The sequence below is a fragment of the Cyprinodon variegatus genome, unplaced genomic scaffold (genome assembly GCF_000732505.1).
Source record: "Cyprinodon variegatus isolate N-32 unplaced genomic scaffold, C_variegatus-1.0 Scaffold382, whole genome shotgun sequence".
NCBI classification, from domain to species: domain Eukaryota; kingdom Metazoa; phylum Chordata; class Actinopteri; order Cyprinodontiformes; family Cyprinodontidae; genus Cyprinodon; species Cyprinodon variegatus.
The window spans coordinates 335,522-347,402 of NW_015150835.1; the positions used below are offsets into that span (position 1 = coordinate 335,522).

The 11,881-nt window shown below is 40.3% G+C and overlaps 1 protein-coding gene across 1 annotated transcript in view; it reads left to right on the forward strand.

Moving 5' to 3' along the window:
- The first annotated feature begins 6,143 nt into the window (after positions 1-6,143).
- Positions 6,144-11,881, forward strand: part of adnp2 (ADNP homeobox 2) — a 13,247-nt gene continuing 7,509 nt past the window's right edge. Inside the window, exon 1 of the mRNA XM_015386976.1 lies at positions 6,144-6,440. The gene's annotated coding sequence lies outside the window, so the exon portion shown is untranslated. The remainder of the gene's footprint in view (positions 6,441-11,881) is intronic.

The following is an 11,881-nucleotide window of genomic DNA, read 5'->3' on the forward strand; positions in this document are numbered from 1 at the left end:
TCTCTGGCATGGGAACACTTTACTGCTTGGGTGAATGTCTGGGATTCCCTTTCGGATCCGTTAATCCTGTAGCATGATCTGGATTAGTGTGCATTTGGTTCATAGACACCATTATACATTTTGAAGCAGTTTGGGTCCTTTGGACGTATGCAGCAGCATGCTACATATCTTCTATTAGTCTGTTGTGGAGGGGTCTCTTCTGCCATCGTCTGCTGGGGGAAAAGCATCAATGCAAATGGCACCAAAAAATGCTTAACAAACTAATAAAGGTCACTTATGTTCTGGTAACTCTCCTAGGAGGTGATTTTACACAGAGAATTTCTTCATAAAATAAAGAACATTATAAACAACAGTGAGCATCCTCTTCAGAGGATTATCAGAGTGTTTTTTTTCAAAGGCTTCTTGAGATCCACGACAAGCCAACATGTTGAAAAAATAAAAGCTATGGGTTACAACAATATTTAATTTACCTTTGGGATCAATAATATATTTAATTAACTTACAAACTACAGAAAATAACATGTTACTACAGAATTGTTGCTATAATTCAAGGAAGAACAAACACCCTAATAAAGCCACAATAAAATAAATGATCAGCAGGTTTTCCTGAAATGATGTCCAACTTATTTATTTTTTAATTTTAGCAATAGTTTTACATTGTAAAGAGCAATAGCTAGATCTGTAAGTCAGTACCATTTTTGGGGCCCGGTCAACACAGTCATTAATGGAAAGAAAGGTTCAACAAACAACAACAACCTGATCTCTCTGGCATGTGGCATAATGGTGCCTAAAACAGACAGACCTCAGCATCTAACTGCTTTTACTCAGGATACAAGATGTTTTAAGCTTCTTTAACTAAGCAAAGAACAGTCATTTAATTAAAACTTGTCTTCCTTGGTAAAATAGAAATAAACTCCCTTATCATATCAAGAATGTACATCATACCTTTACGTTCAAAGGGGGTCATAGAATGATTGTATAGGGTTTTTAGTGCTGGTCCTTAAGGTCTCTGAATAGGGTGCATAACATTGGTTTGGCTGAAAATGGCTAATTTGCTGTTCTATGAGCCCTAATGTAAGCCTGGTTAGAAGGCATAGAATGAAACGACAGGTTTTCTTGCTTTATGTTATGCTAATTCATAGTTAGATGAGCTGTGCACTGACTGGTTGGTTTGCAATAGGTGAAGCTGCTGAGAAAAGACATCATAGCAACAAGCACTCACTCACTGAAACATCAAATTGTTGACACGGTAGGGTGACCAGACATCCTCTTTTTCCCGGACATGTCCTCCTTTTCATACCTAAAAAATGTCCGGGGGGAATTTTAGAATTGTCCGGGATTTTTGTTGACTACAGTGTAGCGGAACCGTGCCATCAGCTCCCGGGCTGGTCAGGGAACTCCAGCGGATGGGGGAGGGAGCCAGCGGGAAACGGGGCGACCAAACCCGATCTTGTGATGGTAGCCGCAGCCCCGTGCTACCGAAGCATACTGTCATCGGGTCGGTTCGCTTGCTCCGTCCCCGGCTGCCTCAGGACCCGGACCAGTCCTGGAGCTGATGGCTCGGTTCGAATGCCCGGTCTGGTCCAGTCCTGCTTTGAGCTGTCCAAGATTTTCAAAGCTGTCTTTGTTAAAATGCTTAGAGCAAATGAACAGCTGAGCATCAAACTTTGCAGGGATCTTCTGAAACACAAAACAAAAATCCATGCCTGTCGAGTCTTCGGATCCTTGGGAAGACTGTGAAAATATTCCCCTTTCTCTGTTCAGCCAGGAACACTGCATTTACGCCAGTGGTTCTGGCTCATTTTTAATAGAGAAACTGCCTGCTTTGTAATTCTTGTAGAAGTAAACCCAGCTGTAGGCTAAACAGCTAAACCGGTGTTTTACATCTACCTCAATTCATGTTCTTAGGCCAGTGAGCCAGTGGGCTGGTCTGTATTTAAATTTCTTGGCAGGACAAAAGTACAGGCTAGAACCACATAAGGCAACATCCCAGAATTGACATCAATTCAGTGCTTAGTGTGGAGTCACCTGTTTTATTGTGGAAGTTTAGAATTGTAAGATTTGCAGAGAAAGGAGGTGTCGATGGGGCTTGAACTCTGTACGTCCATTTCACCCACTGAACTATCGTTATTCATCTATGACAATGTAAACTCGGTTTTGCATTCTATGATCCCTTTAAAGTCTATGTAAAGGCGCAAAGATTATTCTCTCTGCCATACATCTATAAGAAACTGGCTGTCATTTCCAATATCTCATAGATAACCAGGGGATGGCGTCTGATTATACAAATTCTAAATACTATCATAATGTTTAAAGCTATCAGCAACGGTTACATGAGGACTATTAGTTAGATGTAACCATGCCAAGGTTGCCAATATTGCTGGGCATGGTTTTGATGTATACTGACTAATATCATGTGGTTACCAACCAAGAGTCTAATCAGCAAGTCGGAAATTTAACAAATGTAGAGTACAATACAAAGTTTAAAATATTTTTGAGGATAAAAAGATCCTGTTCAAATGAACCGTGTAAGGGGGACCTAGCAGGAGATTTCATTCATTTCCATTCCCGTATAGAAATCCCCAATCAAATGTTCATCTAAGGGGATTACAGAGTTGATCTGTGGACAGGTACGTATATGATTTTTAACCCTTAAGTGCTGGCAATGAATATGCATCAGGTTCCTTCAAATGAAAATGAAGATTCAATTCAGTATATTTGTATAGCGCCAATTCACAACACAAGTCATCTCAAGGCACTTTACAGTTCAACCAGATCATACAGTCAAATTGATTCAAAGTTTTCTATCTAAGGAAAACCAGTTGATTGCATCGACTCTGACTCAAATGTAATCCTTCACACTAAGCATGCTTGTAGTGACAGTGGAGAGGAAAAACTCCCTTTTAACAGGAAGGAACCTCCAGCAGAACCAGACTCCGTGTGAGCAGCCATCTGCCGAGGCCGACTGGGGTTCAAGGAGACAGAAGCAGAGATACAAAAAGCAGCTGTAAAAGGCAGCCCCATCCAGGTAACACACAGCCAGGCAGACGAGCACCGAGCCAACTCCCATGTCAGAGGACGAAGAGAGCACATCCAGTCAGTCACGGTCAGAGAAACAGGGCTACACTGGAAAACAGGCCAATCTCCAGTATCTATAAACAAGGGTGTTGATGGAAGCAGCACAGCTGATATTTCACAGCCAAACAGGAACAGACGAGGCAAAGCTACTATGAGAAAAAGCAGAGAGAGCAGAATGTTAGAAATTGAACTAACAGATTCTGTAGAGTAGGAGAATAGAGAGAGAATGAAGCAGGATGATTAAATTGGGTTCAATCACCAATTGAAATGATGGCAATGAAGTTCTCTCAGGAGAATGGTCTTTCACAATAACTATATTTGTATATTTTCACAGCCTCATTTCATAAGTGTAAAAGTTACAAATAATTGTACAATCTAAAAGAGTAATAACTCAAGATAAAGGTAAAAATGCTGTGCTTTAGACTTTTAAGGTTTTTACTAAACCTAGCTGAGCTGTTTATTCCTTTGAGTATACAACTGAGTCATGTTAGTAGGAGTGTAAAGCAATAAACAGCAATGACAGACAACATAAGCATCATATCTTTATTTGCAAGTACCCTTTTTGAAATCTTTCAACATTTATGGAATAAAAGGCATCATCATTATCATTTCCCATTTAGTTTGATTTGTAATCAAGGGCGCCACCAGCCCCCTCACTGGCCAGTGTAAATTGTAGTAGCATCGGTTTAGCGTTTCACCACACTGTAGTCCTCCTGCTCTCCTCCTCCCCTACCCGACATTTCCCTGCGCATGCGCAAATGAGCTACCGGTATAGATGCGCTCAGAACTACGGCTCAGCCCGTCCCCGCTTTAACTGTGAGAAAGCGTATAAAACTAACAGTAAGTAAATAAGTCAAATCATTTGTTTGTGAAAGAAAAGGGGGATATGTGAGCTGTAACATTATACTGTTAAAGCAGCTTTTAGCGTGTTTTTGACAGTTATGTAGCTAACTGGATGAGTTGGTGATTGTCTATGGCTTGAAGAGAAAATCCACAGACATCCCTTCTTATTTTAAGAAGAGAATTACAGCAGAAGCAGAGAAAGAGATGACAGGGGAGCAACAGATAACCAGTGAGGAGGAGCAGGAGGATGAGGAGAAGAGAGAGGAGAAGGAGGAGGAGCAGGAGGATGAGGAGAAGAGAGAGGAGAAGGAGGAGGAGCAGGAGGATGAGGAGAAGAGAGAGGAGAAGGAGGAGGAGCAGGAGGATGAGGAGAAGAGAGAGGAGAAGGAGGAGGAGCAGGAGGATGAGGAGAAGAGAGAGGAGGAGAAGGAGGAGGAGCAGGAGGATGAGGAGAAGAGAGAGGAGAAGGAGGAGGAGCAGGAGGATGAGGAGAAGAGAGAGGAGGAGGAGGAGGAGGATGGAGGAGAAGAGAGAAGGAGGAGGAGGAGAAAGAAGGAGGAAGGAGGAGGATGAGGAGAAGAGAGAGGAGAAGAAGGAGCTGGAGGAGAGAAACAGATTAACCAGCATGATGAGGACACAGAGCCAGCATTAGTAAAGAGCAGTGATGAGGAAAAGCATCAAACAGGAGCAGACCAGGGACAGCAGCACCTTTGATGACAGAAGCATGGCAGAACTCAGTGAAAGCAGGTGTTTCACCGATTCCTGGACCGGCAGTTATTTTTTGTTTTCAAGAAATGAATAAATGTACAACTTATTTCAAATATAAATAAAACACAACTATTGTTCAACTCAAAATGTTAAATGGTCTATGTCTGTGCACATTAGATCAGTAGTAGCATTAATAATCACACAATAAGCCATAAAGAGTAGGTGTTTATTTAAATCTTTATGATAGTTTTCCACAGGCAGTTTTACCACAGCAGTATAGAATAAAACCCTGAAATTATGTTTCTGTGTGCCACCCCAAGAATTTAAGAGCCCCCATCTGGCCACCCCTATGTTTAATTTTTAATGGCGCTCCTGTTTGTTATGACATTTTCAAGATAAAGAAAGTAAGACTCACTTGATTGTTTGTTTTCTAGATCTCTAAATACGACTACTGGTATGCCTACCTGCCTAATGTATTAAGTACTTTTGCTTTAGAAATTATATTACGAGGTCTTATCTTTGAAGATTCTGTTTAACAACAAGTTCACTTCATCATTTCCCTTTTCCTGACTGTAGGACACAATAACAATCATATTAGTTGAAGTTGTAATTGTGCTACAATAATTTTAGCAGCAAAGCTTTTCTATCTAAGGCCATCTGGTGAAGACCAATGATCGCTGTCAATGTCTACCAACTGATGGTGTATAGGTTGTTTATTTACCACTGGGTGATCAGAAACAGAGTTGAAAACTAGAAATAGAAAAAGACTTCTTTACTAGCTCATCACTCCAAGGTGTGTGGTTGTGCTCTACTTTACAGTCAGTGAATTGGTGATTTGATCTCAAGCTCCGAATTACCTCTGAATATAGAGGTCAACTCACTGGCCTCCGTCATATGACTAAAAAGCCTATACAATAACATTTTTACGAGCGAAGTTCAAACTTAAACTTTTTTATGTTAGAAACAACTGGATTGGTTGTTACGAAACTATATAGCAATGCGTATAAATGAAATCGCAGATATATTAAAATAACATGCGTCCATAGCTAGCTATGTTTTAATCTGAAAAAGGTTACCCAGTTTTTTCATACTATATACAATGCTAGCCAAAACCCATCTAACCTACTAGTCTCTTGGTATAATTATTGTTCAATTGTGATTGGCCACAAAAAGTTGCATGATATGACGTCACAAGCAAAACCCCGCCCATTTAGCTCATTTTCTCGACAACCCATTGGTTGAAGGCAGGAGCTGTACCACGTGACTCCCAGGGGGGACCTGGGTAGCCACGCCCCCAGCTAGCTATGCCTCATAGAATGAAGAAATTCAATTAGCAGGTTATATGTAACATCAAATCCTGAATCTAGACTATGAAACACACCATGTGAACAAGATGGGGTCATGCTGGCTACAAATGCGACAGAGTAAAAAGTTATAGAGTTTTGCAGGATGAGAAGTCTCCTATTGGTCAGCTTGTAAGTATGCAAATGAGGCTCCTACGTCATATCCGGAACTTGAGCGCCATTTTTTTTTTCTCAACAGGGGGAAGAAAGGGGACAAAAGCTAAACCAAAAATAACTTATCTTTAGGACTCCGTGCGTAATAATCACAGTACACAGTAAACTCTAGTTCCCGATAAGAGGCGGCATGGGCACAGAGGAGATGCTGCTCCGGTGACCGTCGGTTTGCAGAGCCTGTAGAGCAGACGCAGTTCACCGACACACATCATCTGCAGGCCGGTTGAAGTGGAGCACCGTGGCTCCGCCAGAGGAGGCACAGCGACGTTAATCTGCACCGAAAATATCAACGAGGTGAATATGTGTGAGGAGAGGCTGTGTGTTTGCAGGAGTAGGAAGATGCGCTGTGAGCTGGCGTGTTCTCCAGCACCACGCTGCCAGCCTCACTGTGGCTAGACTGTCTGCAGAGGGAAGGGACGGGCTTTAGGAAGCCATAGATTACTAAAAACAACTATTTAGCTAAATAACATGCTGAAAAACCAGCTGTTGCACGGTGATTATTTTTAACGCATTTTAAATTAAAGAAAAATTTTAAAATGATTTAAATCGTTGTGCAACAGTTTTAAGTCTATTGTTACTATGATTTTATAATATCTGCCTTTTATTCATCTTTATGTTTTAGTGTTTGATCTAATTTATTTCTGTTGATGCAGTTTCATGTTAGCTTTAAAATTGATTGATTTAATTAGAAAATACACTGTTATCATAATGATTCATTAACCTTTTAAGATACTCTTATGGATCTGGAAGAAGGTTCATATAAGGATAGATTGAATTACAAAACATAATTACATATTAGTTATTTGTGGCTTTAATTCATTAGTGATAGGCATGTTAATCTGTACAATTAATGCAAGCATGCATTCATCTCAAAATGTATTACTGTGAATTATACTGTTTAGCGTTATTTTACGAATTCTGCAAAGTGACGTGCTGTTTTACTGTTTGATAAATAAAAATAAACCCCAGATTGAGAGAGACAACTGCACAATAACCTTTTTTTTGTTACATATTATATGTTTTTGATTATTCCAAATATTAACTAGTAAGTCGGTATTCGGATATATTTATGCGTGTTGAAAAAAATTTTCTTTCTTGGATAGAAGTAGTAAATCTGAGCTGCTTCTTTAAATTCGGTTTGGGATTAATAAAGCATTTTTGAATTTGAATTGTAATATGCTGGTAATAAGCAGAGGCATTATTTTTCACATAAATGTCTGTTTTAAATATAGCATTTAAAAATCCAGTTTCTCATAAATGCTTAATACTATATAAGCTCATTTATAGCTGCCACTAACAACTAATTTTCTGACTAATCTTTTGACAAATTTCTAATCTATAATAGAATTTAAAATTTATTTGATAAATTAATTTAATCAATTCAGATTAACCTGCCGCAGCCATTTCCGTATCAAGCTTAAAACCAGAACCAGCAGTAACAGAAGCTCGTGGCAGGAGAGAAAATGGGAGCCAATTCGCTAGCGGTGTGCGCACAGCAAAACTAGTGCTGTGGAGCGGAATTACCTGAACTCAGATGAGCTTTTGCCTCAGACCAAAATAATTAGGCGATACAAAGGCTGACCAAAACATTTTTTTTTTTTTTTTTAATAGTCATCGATTATAAAAAAAAAAAAAAAAAAAAAGTGTAGATGAATTTCCATGGTTGATTACGTCAAATAGTCGCAGCGGCACTAGGCTCAATAAAGATGCATTAAATACACTAATGTATCAGGATCAGCCAGCCAGCTCAGTATTAACATTAGAATAAAATCCGGCGGCACTGCAAAGAGTCGCACCACAGTTGTCCCACGCTTTTTGAATAACTAAATCATCTTCTTAAAAGAACCGTAAACATTTTAACACTTTCTTAGCAGATTTTGTTTTGCTGAACTGAAGCCTTGAACACAAAAACAGCTGAAGCCACAAAATGCCCTTGGGATCACAATGTAGGGCAGAGACCCCTTTCTTGACTACAAGTCAAGCAGCAAAAAAATATGTGACATGTAGTTTGTACCGGTGTAGGTACCAGACCTGCTAAGACGGTCAGATCTGCCCGGGGCCCTGGCCCTTATGACGTCATTATATGGCAACTCCACTCGGACAAACTGTATTGCACCCATTTCTTAAGAATCAATTCTCTTTAGGAGTCTCAACATATTATTACCAATATTTGGTATTATTTTAACTTTTATTGGTGATCTAAAGCAGCCGAAAGTAGGAAACAATAATTCTAACTCTTGAAAGAAAGAACTGCGTTGTAAGACTGAGCTCTGCCATTTAACAAGATGCAAAAAAAAATGTTTAGCTTATTTTTATTCTTTTTATTAAGATCTAAAGACAAGAAGGGCAAATGGAACATCTCAAAAAACGACTTTCGTAACTGACGAGCTAAAAGAGGCTAACATGTTAGCTACTGAGCACAGCTAGCCACAGCGCTACCCAGCTCTCCCCCTTTAAGTCATGGTCTTGCAGTTACTTTGTTCACCATAAACATATTTTTTTCAGTTTTGTTATCGATCAGGTAAAACTTCATCGGTCATTAGAAACGCTAATCCTACAGATGCCCCCGATTCGGCACACGGACGCTGCGCAATATTATTATCGTTGTCTGGGCAACCACAATGTTTTACATCCTGTGGCAACGTTCAGCTAATTCTGTAGCGTAACATCACTGGCATGCGCAGGACCTGAGCAGATCTGGTACCTACACGGCGCACGTTAATGGGGGGCATGCACGCGTGAAAACACACACACACACACACACACACACACACACACAATTCAATGCACTAGCCATATTATAGTATGATATAGACGACTTTCAGCTAACAGCCGATTGAGAGAATTTGGCAAGAAAGATGAGCTACATTTATTTACAGACTGTACCTCGCGGCTAGTTTTACTACACTATAGCTTAAGCTGATAGTAGGTAAATACTTTTTAAAGTGAACTTCTGATCATATAGCGCGCATGACCCTACACGCAGCCGACCTGGGTTCGAGTCTGGCCTGTGGTCCTTTGCCGCATGTCTCTCCCCCTCTCTCATGCCCTCTTTCACGTCAGCCTACTGTCGAAAAGACGAGCCACTAGTGCCGTTAAACTAAAAAAAAAAAAAGAAAAAATATTTGACTACAATTTCTGGCTGCTGATCTCTAGCTACTTCTATTAATGATAAACAAACAGATTCTAACTAAAGTGCTCCAGACACATGTAATGACCTCTGCTCTATAAACAAACTCCATTGTTAAGCCTGCTGTTCCAGTTAAAGGGCAAGTGAATATGCAGTTAAGCCTGTTACTAGTATTTTTGCTCTGTTCTGACATGTATACAGTACCTATCATAGATATTGACTTCATACGGTTTGTTAAAGGGTAACAGCATTGACATTAGTTTTAAAATGGATGAGCAGATCTCAGCAGACGAGAAGTATGTACCCCCCCCCCCCCCCTTTTTCTTTTTCCTCTCAATGTGAAACAGTTGGGGGAGGGGTTTCTATTGACCGCAAGTGGAAGTTGGAGTTTTTCAAAATAAGATATTGTTGAAAATGAAATACTCCACCAAATTTTTTTTCTACCTTTTATAAACTTCATTATTAAATAATTTACTCTTAGCATTAACGTTATAGTGGTGGATGTTTGTTTTCCGGGTGGATCATCAAAATAAGTTATCCTACTAATTGTCAATAATTTTGGTGATGTGTTTACATAACGCCATCCTATGTGCTCGTTCCTATTTCCACTGGTAAGTTTGACATAGTGGAAAAATTGCAAAACTTCTTTTGGAAAGATACAAACGGCAACTTTGAAATAGAGCGTGCAAAAGGAGAAATGGGCTCTCGCATGTGTTTAATACACGTTCCCTCTTGGGAACGTCTATGGTTGTGCATGTGCATTTTCTATTTAAAGTTGTAGGGAAGCGGCTGTTCCAACCATTGCAGTTCTGAATTCTCCCGAGTGGTGCCTGACTTTACACGAGTGAATAAAGAGAATGTGATTGGTTGATTATCAAGGGGGCGGGATTGTTGTAACGGAAGGTTTGCATGCATGTTTGGTTGTGGCCGGTTTGTCGGAAGCATCTTGCTAACCAGTTAGCAACTTATTGCTAGTAGGTTCCCAATGGGAAATGACATTGGGACCAAGTAGCTCTTAGCAACGACACTGTCAAGGAGCACTATGGACAGCGGAAATATGCAAAAGGGGGAGAGTTTAGTGTCAGAGGCTGTGGAAGAATCTCCTCCGTCATACATTTTTTTATTTAGAGGAGGAAAGCGGGGACAAACGTGTTGTGGAAGAGGCGCCAGGGCAGCAGAAGCCTGGTTTGGTGTAGAAGGCTTACAGCCGAACATGTTTGAGCCCTTGCCTCGCAACGCTGCCAGTTCTGTTAGCTCTACGCCTGCCGAAGACACAGACGTCCATCCCTGTGAACACTGGGACATAACTCAATGTTAAAGTATATGGTTCTTATTTCTTACTTTGACCGTTGCGTATGGCCTGCATAAGATGACAAAAATAACCCCACAGATTTTAAGACGGGATTTAAAAAAAAAATAGAAATTTTCTAACTTTTGGTCTGGTAAAGAGTGCATTTATATACACGTTTAAGCCAGAATGATTTGACATTTGAATACAACTTCCCTGTGACATTTAAAGTGGCGAGGAGGGGTCTTTTTCGAAAATTTGTGAAAAACCTCCACTATACCTTTAACATTCATGTAACAAATTAGTTTTAGTACTTTGAATACTGTCTATAGTGCTCGACTGCAGCTGGAGGGAGGCTTTGTGGAACCCAGTGCGCTGGAGCCATATCACTTAGAGCCGCTTACCTCACTCTGTAATACCCAAAGCTGGTGCTGGTTAGGTGGAGCACAGGATAACTCGCCACAGAGGTGTGTGTCTGAGTAAGTTGTATTTTTACCCCAACACAGGACTATGATTACGAAAGTCTGTAGGCGTAGACGTTTACCAGCATTTTCCATTTGAATAATAAAAATGAACTGTAATAGCCACTGTTCAATAAATAAGTGCAGCACTAAGATGGTTTAAGAGGCATAACAATGTAAAAAATGTGCAGCAACATGAAATAGGACCACATAGACCCAGTTTAACAGGAAAAAAAGTTGAATTGTAGGACTAATAATAAATTGAAATACTTTAAAGATGGCCACAGGTTTGCTTACCCTCAGTAGGTGGCGCATGTGTCCTCACCCTCTCTGTCTCCAACCCTCTATTGGACTGTTTCAGTCTGTTGCCAAGTGCAACAATGCTAATTCTAACCTTTATCCACGTTAGTGTGGCCATTAAACCTCTTTGCTTTATTAAGTTGTTGGTGACTTTGGTGCTATGTGCAGTTTAGTGTCTTTACTGAGTAGTGAGTGGGCCAACCCCTCCCTCCCCCAAAATACTGCAGCCTGTTTCTGCAGGCAGAGTGAGAAGAGCTACCGGTACTCTCCTGTTTCCCCATAGCTTCCACTGATCTCCCTGAATTAATAAGTAAAATGCAAATATAATATATTGTAAAAAATCTTTAACCTGTTGCAGTAAAATAGATCCTCCCTGCATTTAATTAACACATAACTTTCACTAACATCCAGGGGGAAGGACATGGAAGCTGTGGAGAGTTTCAAATACCTGGATGTTCATGTCAATAACAAACTGGACTCATAGCAGACGCCCTGAATAAGATGGGCCAGAGCTGCCTGAACCTCCTAAGGACGCTGAGGTCCTTAGGAGGTGTGT